Source organism: Festucalex cinctus, chromosome 20 (genome assembly GCF_051991245.1).
Source record: "Festucalex cinctus isolate MCC-2025b chromosome 20, RoL_Fcin_1.0, whole genome shotgun sequence".
Taxonomy (NCBI): Eukaryota; Metazoa; Chordata; class Actinopteri; order Syngnathiformes; family Syngnathidae; genus Festucalex; species Festucalex cinctus.
Window position 1 is genome coordinate 16,673,727 of NC_135430.1, and position 14,267 is coordinate 16,687,993.

Genomic DNA, 14,267 nt, shown 5'->3' on the forward strand with positions numbered 1-14,267 from the left:
GATGGTAGGCACCTGTGCTAAAATAAACTACATTAATTAACAGTTCAATTTTTAACCCTGAAATTACTACATCTAATCATTATTCACTTCATTTTTTGTGCTTTTAGAAATAATAGAGATTTATGTTATTACTTTAAGAGGGACCATATTGCACATTGAGTCAAATCCTGTCATTTGTATTATGTATAGCTTTGTAAACAAACCCAACAATAGAATTTGTATAATCGCTGCCTTTATTAGCGCCAAACAAACAGTCGCATGTTGTCCTCCTCCAATGCTTTGATGCTCGCCTTCGTTTCCATCATGTCATTGGCAATCAAGTCGGTGTGGCATGAGATCCCTAAAGAAAAAAATAAAGAAAAAAATCACAAAAAAATACGGTACCAGTAATAGGTTTAATATAGTAAAGTAGTATAGTTTTTTTGTCAGTGTAAAAGAAATGTACACATTTTGTTGCATTTTTTAATGTATGAACATTGCTACAGGCAAATACTTATTTCTATAAACACTTCCAAATGTCTCTAAAATATAAGGTGCGTGTACACACACACAAACAAACACATACATTCACTCATGCATACAATATATCATGTAATGAATTCTGAGTGGCATACCAGAGTCAATGATGTCAGCAGTACTTGAGAGTACAGGTTACTGGAGCCATCTGGCTGCATAACTGCAACAATCTGCCACTTCGAGTCGTCTTTTCTTTGCTTGTCTCTCCTGTGCACGTTCATATCTTGGCACCGACTGGGCTGAGACATAGATGTTGTAACTTGGGACCCAACTTTAATGTTGGAGCCCAGTCGGGATGATTGGACAGAAAAACGGGCGCAGGGCGACCTGTTAAAATAAACAAATATATAAACAAATAAAATATGGAAAGACTGGTTATTTTACCGCAGTAGGGTGGCCGTGAATAAGTTCTTTAGCATGATGTGTAGGCTACCGGGGGTCTGTTTTCTTGCATCACCCCCGGGGGTCTGTTTTCTTGCATCAGCCCCTTCTGTCTCTTTTTTTTTTCCAAGTTTACATTTTGCCACCAAAAAACATGTTATCGGCATTAAAAGCCCAAGACTAATCAATCCAATTTCAGCAGTAAACACTTTGCACTGGCACTACTTGGGTGAAAATGTTCGATGTTAGCTTTCGGCTAACGTCCGCTAGCCAGCTTGTACTACCGAACTTGCATGCTCATGAATCCAAAACATAAACAACTTGCCCATATATGGGCGGTCGAAACGTTATTAATCCTCATGCATTAAATAAAGGTAAACAAGCTTACCGCTCACAAAGTGATCGCTGCACACACGAGCCCAAAGTAACGACTTCCCTCCGGAGTCCGCACTCCTCTGTCTCCAGGCCCTGGTTCCTAATTATTTTCGGAATTCGGAAAAAAGACCGACCATTTTCCCCCTTGGCTTTGTTCGAACAGCCAACGATACAGCAACAATGTACCATTTTAAACGCAGAAAACAAACGTGATAGATACGTGTTAGACCGAATCGCTTCGTTAATGGAGGCCACCCAGCATGGCGACTACGAGAAATCCGAGGCGGAAGTGACGACATGTGCAAGCGACCTATTGGGAGCAATTGAGTTAAGCACGTGCGAAATAAAGAAACATTTACATTCTCAAGTCATCGTTCTTCATCTTCATCCTCTTAACTAAGCTGATTAACCGGCTCCCATCATCAACCCAACAACCCTACCACGTCTGCGTGAATATTAAGCGTGGGATTTGTGTCACTGGTTTGAAATTGGAAATCACAAGTTTGACTTAATCAGCTTTGCAGGCTCCACATTCACATTGTATTTACAGTACGCACGCATTACTGTGTGTCTCTAGTGACAACAAAGAGCCCGTGCACACACGCAAAGCACACCAAACACCTTTGCTTCCTCAATCCACATTCATTCAAATAAAGAGAGACAGATATAGCCCAAGACGCTGTTAGCGAAAACGCAGCCAGTGGGATTTTACAGTCGAAAGGCATTCAATAGTACACTCAAGTGTATCTCCCGTTCTCTCTCTTAACCATGTCATACATCATCCTCATTGCCTGTATTTGTTCTGATGATTCAATGCTTTACTTTTTGTGACCATTATGGCTTATTGATATCCCTTGTTCAGATGTTATTAAAGAGGTGAGGTAAAAAAACAGAGGGAGGAAAGTCCAACAGTAAATAATAAATAAACAAAAATTAGCAAGAATGCTACCACTTTAGAAGAAGACGATTTTTTAATTCACAAAAAACAGCTGATGTTACAAGTTTGTATTTTGGATGTTTAACTCATTTAGTCCCAATAACGTATAAATATGTTGTTTTTTTATGTTCTAAGTGTCCCAAAGATGTATTAATAAATTTTTTTGTTTTGTTTTGATGCTAGAGCATACAGAAGGCTTTGATGCAGCCTCTCAACTGCAAAGAATGGTTGCAGAAATGGTAGTTATTACACAAACGGCCAGCAGGTGGCAGCAGAGCAAAGGAGATCGACCAGGGCCGTGAAGGAAAAAAACTCAATTACTTACAATTTTAAATAGATTTGCGAAAACTGATGAAACTTTGCTCTCTTCTAATGCTAATTGCTGCTAAATGGAAACAGATAGAAACATACTTTTTTTTCCTGATGAAAGAAGAGACTTTAATCTTTCTTTTGGTAGGTTCCATACTTTTATAGCAATTGAACACAATATTCTGTGGGCCTTGCAAAATCAGTCAAAATCCAGTCAAACAGCTGGGAGCGAACGGGACTGTTTCTGTGAAAATGGCTGGGAGTGAATGAGTGAATGGACGTTGGGATCAGAGCTTTAGTTTGTCGAGTGAAAATATTCGACATGAAATCCATCCAACCCAGCCATTATTGACTTTTCTTCGTATATGTATTTAGTATGAGCATATAAGTCAAAATGAGTGTGTTAATTTTGAGTTAATTTAAAGTTCCTTTCATGCCGCTAACTTTTTTAAACATGGAATTAATGGCCACCTCTTACTTGGAAAACCTGTCCTGTGAGAATTCCTGTCACAACACAGCAGACACATCCAAGTACAAATTTAACAGTAATAAATTTAATAATAATCCATATATTTGTGGAGGCTGGGGTCAAGTTGTATTTTACAATTTTAAGAATGTGCATAATTTCACAAGTTATTTCATGTGAAAGATTAGATAGCACATATGAAAAGAAAAATTCACTGAGCTGTCACCGTCTGACAAATACAATTATGCCATCTCGTGGCAGAAAAAAAATGACCTAATTTCTTACAGTACAGTACATCTTTTTAGTTTTAACTTAATTTTATGAATTTTTATGAACTTACTGTATCAATGACTAAAAGATGCAGCCGTATTTCTATTTAACATGTTTTCCACTTTTATGTTAAGAAGGGTAGATTTTATTGTACATTTTATTGCACATTTGGAACAGATTAAACATTTTAGTCGTCCGACACTCCTAATAATAAGTGAATTAATTTATTTCCAACTAAATTACTAGTGAATAATCATTCTTATCTGGGAGACAATATGTCCTAATGGGGAAAAATGGCAAAAATAAATATAAAAATAAATCAGTCAGTGTTATTTTGTAATAAGAAAAGAAGTTTGCATAGTATAATTGAAATAGTTGGCAACATTTTGCTGATCGACGATCATAGACACGTTAGACTTCAGACACAACTATTTATGTACAATTATTTTACAGATAAACTGCAGTGAAATTAAAGGTTCATAACCAACCCTCACCGCCATGAAACGGATCAGCAACAACTTGCTTCAGAAAGTCGTAAAACCAACGTAGAGTTTAATTGACGTGGCCAACTATCACTAAAACATGACCATTATCCAGCGTAAAAGGCAGGTTGGCCTTACAGTGAGCCTTTAATGACCGCCATATAACCGCAGGATGACGATTATACTTTATATTTAATCACTGCGGTAAAGACAAGTGGTTCCGGGGTGCTATCTCTCAACGTGACATTTACAGACCAGCAGTGGAGGATGTAGGGCAAAAAAAAACAAGTTCCTCTGTTGTCAGTCAGAAATAGTATGAAATCACGGTGACAGGCAAGTTCTATAAGAAAACCGATATCAATTCCAACTCATTAATTGAACACAGAATATGTCTTTTTGAATAATGCTCCTGGTAGCATGTACAGCAAGGGTGTCCAAACTACGGCCCGGGGGCCATTTGCGGCCCGCCGTCCATTTTCTAGTGGCCCGCGACATATGCTAAAAATGGCATTTGACTCAGTTCAAATAAAATAAAAACAAAAAAGAAGGGAAGGTATCAAAAACACAGGTGCTATCAAAGGTTATTTTAGTTAACTCAAACGAACGAAAAAACTAAAATTCAAAAAACAATTTCGTTAACGAAATAAAACAAAAACGAAGATGCTTTTTTAAAAACGAAAACGAACTGAAACTACATTTTATGTTTACAAAACTAGCTAAAATAAAACTATATAGCAAAAATGTCCTTCGTTTTAGTCTTTGGTAATTAATTTAATGCATGAGCCTTTGGGGATGATTTTAAATATGACTTTTAGTAGATTTATTTTGATATAAACTGGAATAATGACGTCGCGCCCATGTTTTTTTTAAATGTTGCGCACGAGTAATATGCACTAAAAAAAAACAACCTAAAACTAATACTGAAACTAGCTAAACTAAAACTAAGCATTTATTAAAGAACTAAAACTAATTTAAAAAAAACTAACAGAACCACTCTGAAAAAGAATTTTAAACTAAAAAACAAAAATGAAACTAAACTAAATATATAACTAAAATATATATAACTAAATATGCAACACCACAAATAAATTATTTGTACAATTTTTACGACTAAACACAATTTCATAACATTATGTGGCCCTTGCGTCCTTCTGATTTCCTATATGCGGCCCTCGAATGAAAAAGTTTGGACACCCCTGACGTACAGGCATAAACGTACAGAACCTAAAATACAAACACTCAGTTTTCTTGAAAACGGCGCCTTCTCTTTGACACCAAGCCAGGTTTCGAGACCTCCACCCCCAGGATGATCTGCGATGACATCATGGTCCCATTACAGCAGACAAATAAGTCTGTGTGCTGTCATTACTGGGTTGCGACCGGCTAAGAGCATTTTTACAGGCACTCTGTCTACGTCTGCTGGCCCCGGCACGGGTTTATTAGGTCTCACGGGGAGCTCAAGCAGGTTTGGCTAAGGTGACCGAACAAAACAGAACATTTTTCTAATTCAGCATGAGGGACCCTGCAGCCCATTCAATGCGCCTGAATGAAATGGACTCAAGCCTTTTGTTTGATCCGTTTTATTTTCTGGTGACATGTCAAAAACGTAATGTCAACATTGACATTAAAACCAGATGGTTATTTTAACTCTCGTTGAAAACAAACACTATTTTGACAGTAGATCAACTTCGTAAATGTCACCCAATTCACTCGGCCAGGAGGGAAACATGATTCAATTGTTGTGTCACTGCTTCATGACACGGCTGGATTCAGATTACCTGGAATCAAACACTTGACGGAGAAACCTTGACTAAGAACCTTGAGTGGGATGGATGCAGAATTTAAAAGTACAAAGTAACCCACAGTGAGCAGGTCTGGATGCAGCGTGCATTAAAAAAAAAACAACCTCAATGTGCAGAATGTCAGTTATGTGACCTCGACGTACTGACGACGTTCAGAGTCAGAAAGCCAGAATTCTGAGAATCAAGTCAGAATTCTCACTTTAAAGTCAGAATTCCGAGCTCGAAGTCAGAATTAAGTCTGAGAATAAAATCTGAACGTTTTTTTTCTCTCTTCATTGGCCCTAATCCTCTTCCGTACATTTGCATAAGCCGAGAGCAGTGGTTCTGAACCTTGTTTGAGGTACTGAACCTGACAACAACAACAACAACAACAACAACTAGACTAAGTGCAATTTCTGGAGAAATTGCGTGGGAATGCTGAAACCTGAATGCTAATAGTTGAACGCTAACATTTGAATGCATGTGGAATGCTTTTAAAGTAAATTGACAGATAAATTATGAAATTATGACCTCCTGGTTACTGGACGATGCACTTGACCAACTGTGCCAACAAGCAGTATCAGACACCTGGTAATGACGGTAAGTTATTTGTACGGAAAGTTCAACGTCTGTCCCATTGAAAATGAATGGGGACAAGTTGATATTAAACATTAAATGGTGCAAATACTGCAAGTAATGTGGAATCAGATGATATATATACCCCGGGAGTCGTGAATTTTTTAAGCTAGCTGAAATGTGAAAATCACAATAACATACGCGGGAATGCTTCAGCATTCCCACAACAATAAATAACAACGACCTCTGTTTTCTTAATATGAAACCCAGGGGCAGAAGATACATTGAAAACAGCAGAGGCCCCAGACTTGAACCCTGCGGAACACCACACGTTCCGTTATACATGTGAATTCATATTGCACGTATTTGTCCGACCACTACCGATCCTCTGAAACGACTCACCGAACCTCTGGAGTTCCATCGAACGCGGGTTAAACATAACCGTGTTATGCAAGTGCAAAACATAATTACAAATCCTCTCGTCGAGATCCGATTTGTAAATTGGATTGTGTTCACGGCGTGAGGATTGGAAACAACAATGGAGCAGCCCGGGCACATAAATATAGATGTTGCTTTTAAAACAGAGGAAACTATTGCTGCGTTGTGTGCGCGCACGCTCGCCAACTCAGTGGGTGAGGGAAATTCAATTACTTGCCCTTGTTAGAGTTATTGTGTATATATTATTCTATATTTTCTCTTATTACATAGTTAATTGCCAACTATGTATTCAGTATTTCACTATGGGTTTGGAGCTGCTGCATGTTTATTCAACCTGAGGACATCTGGAATGTGGGAATGAAGAACTACAGCCTTCAAGGATTAGTAGTCGTGACGATTTAAAGGATGTCCTCTGTATTTTACGACTGCTGGAGTTGCTTATCACATTGCTGCCAGTACTCCCATTTTCCTCAGAGGCAAGTGTGTAGCCTATTGTGTATGTTAGGGAATCCCAAATAAAAGAGGAGAAGTAGGGAGTTGTGTCAGAAGGGGCTGGGAGCTTGTGATCTGCGCACAACTCTCTGTCAGCTTCTCCTCGCGAGTAATCAAATCCTTGTGTCTTCTCATTCTTTCTTCTGTGTATTTTAAATGTTGCAGGTGTTGACTTGACATTAACTTGGTCCTTTCGAGCCGGATCCCAGGACGCCTAAAGGATTCCAGTTGCAGAGTCGACCTCCAGGAAGACCGTGGCCACGGCAAATACTACCCTTTTCTGGGACTGGATTTTCGTCTCTGTGACTGGGATCTGGAAGGCTGACGGGAATCCAAAGGACGAGAAGACATCTGGGTGAGAAAAAATTTACTTTCCGGGGGAAAGTGTGAAGTGAATGTCGACGTAAAATCTGCGCGAAGGTACTGTCGCAGCCTGCACGAAGGTACTGTGTGGGAGGAAAAACCTTGTGAATACTAGTCAATGGCAAGTAAAGGGAACGGAGCCCAGTAACGTCCGTGTAAAGAGACGATGCCGGAGTCGTGTACGTACTTAAATTCCGTGAAACGCAGAAAATAAAAGGGCCTTGTGTGAGTGTGTGAAGTGAATGGAAGTGTAGTGTCATTTGATACTTACTTCATTTTAAACAAACAGGATTGTAAGTGACAACTCATTGTGGAAGCAAAGGCAAGAATTCTCCGCCCTATTGGGTAGAAGCTTGAGAATTACCACAGTGAGAAATTTATTGTCACCCTGTTATTTGAACCTATCAGTCCCTAGGAAACTCTAGGTTCACGGACTGTACCAAATTCATATAAAATGGGGGAAAATAAACAGTAAAAGGTGAGCTATAAGATGAACTATCCAGTAAGGATTGGATGTTCATAGAAAAATTAGATCCATCTAAAATATAGCATTGAAATACGTGGATTACAAGATATACTTTTGCTGGCCAGCTTAATTTACAATAGTAAAAATAATAACAATAATAATGGTAATCCACTACAATATTAAATAAGGAATAAAATGAAATGGAAAGTTGGAGCTTTAACAGCCTAATGATATCGAGGCATAAGTGTATTGTCTGTAAAAGTGTATGTGTGTGGCTTCTCACTGTGTTTGTCTCTGTGAGCTCTTGTGTATGTGTCTGTGTGTCATATTGTCTAAAGACGACGGCTTAAAAGGGTTTAAATTGTGTATAAGGGGTTGTTAGATCGTGTCTAACATAACTATGTTAAAAACGGTGAAATTGAGAAATTTTGGTCTGTATCAAATATGAGGTGCGTGGACCAAAAAGTGGTCCCAGAAAGGGTCATCACCCGGTCCTCAGGTGAAAATTGTGTATTTTGTTTTTGGATGGTAAAGCTAATTGTTTGAGAGTGAGTTAAGTAGGTGATTGATGACAAGTTGTTGGACTTCTGACAAAAAAAAACAAAAAAAAAAAAAATCCTTTTTGTTGGACTGTTTTGAGCATGGGAAATGATAAAAGTAAGAGAGAAACGTGAAAGTAGAATTGATTATGGTAGAATTAGAACAACTGGATAAAGAGAAGATGAATTAGTGGATGATTTTAAAGTGGGATTTGTGAAGTGTTTAGAACAAGTTGTGGTGGTGTAGATGATGATAAGACAGGAAGGTGTAACGTTAGAGGACACTGAGTTAAGAAATTACCCTCAAAAGTATAAAATAGATAGTTTAAAATGATATAGATTATTTGATAAATAATGCTAATCTAGTCTACTAAATACTAGTTTAAAGAAATTTGAAACTTTGAATTAAGTAAGTAATGATGGTTTTCAGCTATGACTATATTGTAAAGTGTGTAATGGCACCATTTGTCAAATTGCCAAATGGGGAAGGCCTTGATATCACACTGATAGTAGAAGCTTCTATATGGAAATGCAATGATCTCATGACTTTTTAACAGGTAGTAATTTAAACCTTATTGACTGACTTGAAAATACTTACTAGGAGTTAAATGTTCTAAAAATTCATTACTGTGGTGTTTCTATTTACTAATAGATTTGGTGTGACTCATGCAGATCCAGATTAGAGAACAACATAAAATTGTAAGAAAGAGCCTTTACAATGTCGTTTTGAATATAGTCCTGAAGTTTGTATAAAAGATTAGTTACACGGAGGAATGTTTTCCTAATTGAATTCTGATTTAGCTCCTGCTGTGATTGACTGTGGAATTTAACAAATTCTCCCTCACCAGAACCTGATAAGTAAAATAGGCATTGAAGGGAAAAGATTATTAAAATGGTTTAGAAGGCAAACCTTTTATTAGTGGTGAGTTATTTAAAATAAATAAATAGCTGAGATTTGAATTTGATGAAGAAGAAAAAAATGGCATTTATAATTGAATTTGAATGTTCTTAAAGGAGCACAATTATTAATAGTTGCTTTTCCACCAACAAGCCCAGGATCTTTGAGTTCTGGGTAAAGTGAGTTTTTGGTTGCAAAAGTTCAGCAGGGAATTTAGAATTGTGTTTTTACAGTGTCTTAGAGTTCTCTGTAATTAATTTAAATGAGTTTGATTGAGACGAGCTGCTGTAAAAATACTGACCCCTCAAAGTAACCACCTTAGGTTAGTGAGACCCTGCTGCCGAGATAGTACTTGGATGCCCCATGAGGAATTTTTATTGCCCTGGTAATTGTTGTTGGTGGAAAAACGGCCATTTATTTGAACAAGGTGAACATAAAAAACAAAGATGAAACGAAACCAGTAAGCAGAATTATATTAAATTGGATTAGACCTAGTCTTGGTGTCTACATTAGATGGCAACATGGTAATAAAAAGATAAGCTGAGTAGAAAAAGGGATATCGCTATGTGAAAGGTGTAGGATCTTTGCATTTTTACGACGTAGTCTATATCCTAAATAAATTCTTAAATGGTAGCTGACGCCTTACTACAAAAAGCGAGGGAACTGATTGTAAAGAAGGGAGATGATAAGCTATGTCACTCTGAGCATAAATGTGAGAACGAAAACAATGCCACACCTACGAATGTCACAGTTGACTGACTACCTGTAAACTGATGATGAGTTTGATACAGTGACACTGCATATAACAATTATGGCAGAACAAATGGAGATGACAGAACTTTTGTTTTTCTTTAAAACTAAATAGGAAGAACTGTTTAACCTGCTTCCTTATGAATTCATCATTCATTCATTCTGATGTTGGGTTTCTTGACAACATGTAAGTAAGTGGAAATCAGAGCAAACCAGATATCATCTATGCTAAAGATGATTTATTTGAGTAAAATGCTGAATTGGAGATAAATTAGACTAGTGATTAAGGACTCGCAAAGGGCAGAAGTGCTGATTGAAAATACTAAACTTACTAACTGGAAATATATTATTAGATAATTTGGATTCTTGATGAAAATTTGAGGAATGAATAAGTACTATAACAGTACACCCAAATTGTATATTCTGGTCTAAATTTGCACTGGAAGGGAAATATACATACATATATATATTATTACTACAAGGATATTGTGAATGTCCCACAATACCCTCTCAAGCAATTCGAAATTGTTTGGGTACATTTGGGAAGTCAGATTTTGACTTGCATGGACAAAATTCTTCTATGGCATGAAAGAAAATTGAGCTGTGAAATGAAAACCAGCAACAACTTAAAAGAAAGAAGAAATTGGAGAATGATGTAAATAAAGGTGTATTACACTTTTGTGCAACAAGGGTGTAATATTGAGATTGTTTTGATTGTAAAGTGGTTATGATGGAGACCCAACGATAAAACGAAGTAATTTTGTCGGCCCTAAGATTTGAAACAAATTACAAAATGATATCTTAAATTCCTGAGTGAAATTGTGACCTGTTATGAACTTTTGATGTTTGTGATTATACATATATAATTATACATGAATTGGGTGGATAATTATGCTAACAATTCTACTACTGAAATTGAATTGAGATACTGATAACAACGACAATGTTTGACAAATTTTAATAGATAGATGAATGTGAAAAATGCAGTTTGTGATTTAAATTGAACAATGATAGTAGTGGCTTTACGAAGATATTGGAAGGCCATTTGAACAGACAATTGATTGCTGACATGGTTATGAGTTTTGTTTAGAATGCATGAAGTAGAATTTAAGCCAGTATTTTATATTAATTGTGTACAAGATGATTGATATTCATGGTGGCTTTATTATTAACTACATATGGCTTTGGGAAAGATGTGTTACATTTAAACTTGATTATATGGTTGTAAACAATACAAGATGTAGTATGATACAATTAGTTTTGAAGAAATGCCAGACTACTACTATGCTATGGGTAGACTATAAAATTCTATCCGTCCAAGACATGTAAACTACAGTGTTCTTTCGCAAATTAGGGCCAGAGCGGTGAAGGCTACAGGGTCCCAATTGTTTTAAATTCCATAGTTGTTTAAAAAAAAAAAAAGAAAAGAAAAAAAGTGCTGATTTTGTGGATTTTTGTACAGGTGTGTAATTTTTTGGAAGAGGAAAATGACTGTATGAAGGTTAACCCACTGATATACGAGGGAACACTGTAGTGGAAAAGAAAAAAAAGGAAAAATGAAAACCTTTTGTAAATATTGTGAAATTATTTTAAATTGCATGCAGCATAAGATTTATATGAAGTGGCTTGGATAATGATTTTGAGTTGTGAGCCATAAAAATGTCTCAAAAGGGGGGAGTTGGTAACAATACGGCAATACCGCATGTAAATTTTATATTTTTAATTTTTTAAGTTTTTATGTTTTTGGAATTTTGTTTTAGAATTTTGTTATACATGGAATTGATGTTTCTAATATTTTACAATTTTTGTTAGTGGCTATGGATTTTATGGAATTGAACAAAAAGTAAGACAATGTCAATATTAACAAGTACTGATTGATGGTCTTAAAAAATGTAACAATGAGTTGAAATTGTTCCAGAAAAACAACTGGATGTTATTATTATGGCAGAAGCATTGTGTGAACAGATCATGTCTCTATATGACGTACTAGTTATTTGGAGTAATGAATGAAAGTCACTTTATATGTTACATTGTTTAAGGGAAAAACAGAAAAGCGAGAAAAATACATGATCAAAGCATGGAGATAAGATAATTGATGATTAAGTGATTTGGGAAATTGTAAAAGGAACAAGACAGTTAAGCTCGTTTGAAATTTCGTGTGGTGGACCATTTAAATTTGCCTATTGTAATAACCTGTTAAGCCGTACAGATGAAAGAAATTTATTCAAGTGACTATATGAGAAGATTGTTTAAATGATAAGGAAGTGAAAATGTTTAATCAAATGCCAGATGACTCTCTATCTCAGCAGGAAGGCAAGCCTCCCATCAAGGGTAGTGACTGACTTTGATTAAAGGTCCAGCCTAAGGTGGGAAGGCCCTTGTAAGTGTTGTTGGCCCCGAAGGTTGTGAAGATCGCTGAACGACTCTCCTGGATTCACCTATCACATGGCACAAAACAGGTACCATTGACTAACAGCTTGCCAGGTTGCGGAACGAAGCCTGACTGAAGTGAGGTCAGAGGAGAAACAAGCAGCTTGACTCGCTGTGAAAAGTCTGACCAAGTAAGTCAGTGAAGACTTTGGGAGCACATTGTTTGCTACCCTCAAAGTTCCCCCAACCGCTGTGAAGTCCAGGACCTGTCTCACTGTGCAGGATGTGTCAGAAGGGACAACTCAAGGAGACGAGTCCCTTTCCTGAATCAAATGGAGCGTAAGATGCGATCAGACGCAGTTGGGGCTGTCTTTTTGATTTTGATTTTTGGGGCCATCATGAAGAGGAAGAGAGACAGCTGGTTGAATTATTAATGCTGAGAATTACATACAGAAACATTGGATAATGTACATTATGATATGCTTGAATTATTTTCAGATCCAGCCGACTATGACTAAAGATTAACATTGCCTCTGAGTGTAAATGTATTTGTTTTCGTAAATATGATCCTGCAGTTGAAAATCTAATTGAAGTAACTCATAGGTGATCTGAGACTTTGAGCAAATATATAATAAACAGGGGGGAATGTTAGAGTTATTGTGTATATATTATTCTATATTTTCTCTTATTACATAGTTAATTGCCAACTATGTATTCAGTATTTCACTATGGGTTTGGAGCTGCTGCATGTTTATTCAACCTGAGGACATCTGGAATGTGGGAATGAAGAACTACAGCCTTCAAGGATTAGTAGTCGTGACGATTTAAAGGATGTCCTCTGTATTTTACGACTGCTGGAGTTGCTTATCACATTGCTGCCAGTACTCCCATTTTCCTCAGAGGCAAGTGTGTAGCCTATTGTGTATGTTAGGGAATCCCAAATAAAAGAGGAGAAGTAGGGAGTTGTGTCAGAAGGGGCTGGGAGCTTGTGATCTGCGCACAACTCTCTGTCAGCTTCTCCTCGCGAGTAATCAAATCCTTGTGTCTTCTCATTCTTTCTTCTGTGTATTTTAAATGTTGCAGGTGTTGACTTGACAGCCCTGTACGCACTGGCTGAGCTATTAATTAGAATGGACTTTGAACTTCTTGATACAGTTGCACCCCAGAGATACGGCTCGGAAAATTGTGTTCAGGACACTGTGTGGAAGCCGGAGCCGCTGGATGCTATTTATTGGTTTTTGGACAACACTGGAAATCAGGAGGGATCTATTATCACTGAAGAATAACCAATTACCATTAATTGTAAAACATTTTGAAGGTTACTCACCGCTTGACAAATAAATGCCAGTTTACTTAACTCATTTGCTCCCAATAACATGTAAATACGTTTTTTTTTAATGTTTTAAGTGTCCCAAAGACGTATTTATAGGGTTTTTTTTGTTTTGTTTTTTTATGCTAGAGCAAGCATAAGGCTTTGATGCAGCCTCTCAACCGCAAAGAACGGTTGCACAAATGGTAGTTATTACACAAACGGCCAGCAGGTGGCAGCAGAGCAAAGGAGATCAACCAGGGCCAACTAGAAAAAAAGCTCAATTACTTACAATTTTAAATAGATTTGTGAAAACTGATGAAACTTAGCTCTCTTCTAATGCTAATTGCTGCAAAACGGAAACAGATAGAAACATACTTTTTTTTCCTGATGAAAGAAGAGACTTTAATCTTTCCATGCTTTCATAGCAATAGAACACAATATTCTGTGGGCCTTGCAAAATCAGTCAAAATCTAGTAAAACAGCCGGGAGCGAACGGGATTGCTTCTGTGAAAATGAATGGGTTAAATGTTACTCAACTTCCATCGT

The 14,267-nt window shown here is 37.0% G+C and overlaps 1 protein-coding gene and 1 long non-coding RNA gene across 4 annotated transcripts in view; both read right to left on the reverse strand.

Moving 5' to 3' along the window:
• Nucleotides 1-14,267, reverse strand: part of LOC144009223 (partitioning defective 3 homolog) — a 270,024-nt gene that overhangs the window by 48,317 nt on the left and 207,440 nt on the right. The gene's annotated exons all lie outside the window — the stretch shown is intronic.
• Nucleotides 114-1,504, reverse strand: LOC144009232 (uncharacterized). The gene is made up of 3 exons (XR_013280868.1): nucleotides 1,286-1,504; nucleotides 615-843; nucleotides 114-340 (listed from the first exon to the last, which is right to left on the reverse strand). It is a non-coding gene; the product is annotated as an uncharacterized LOC144009232 (long non-coding RNA).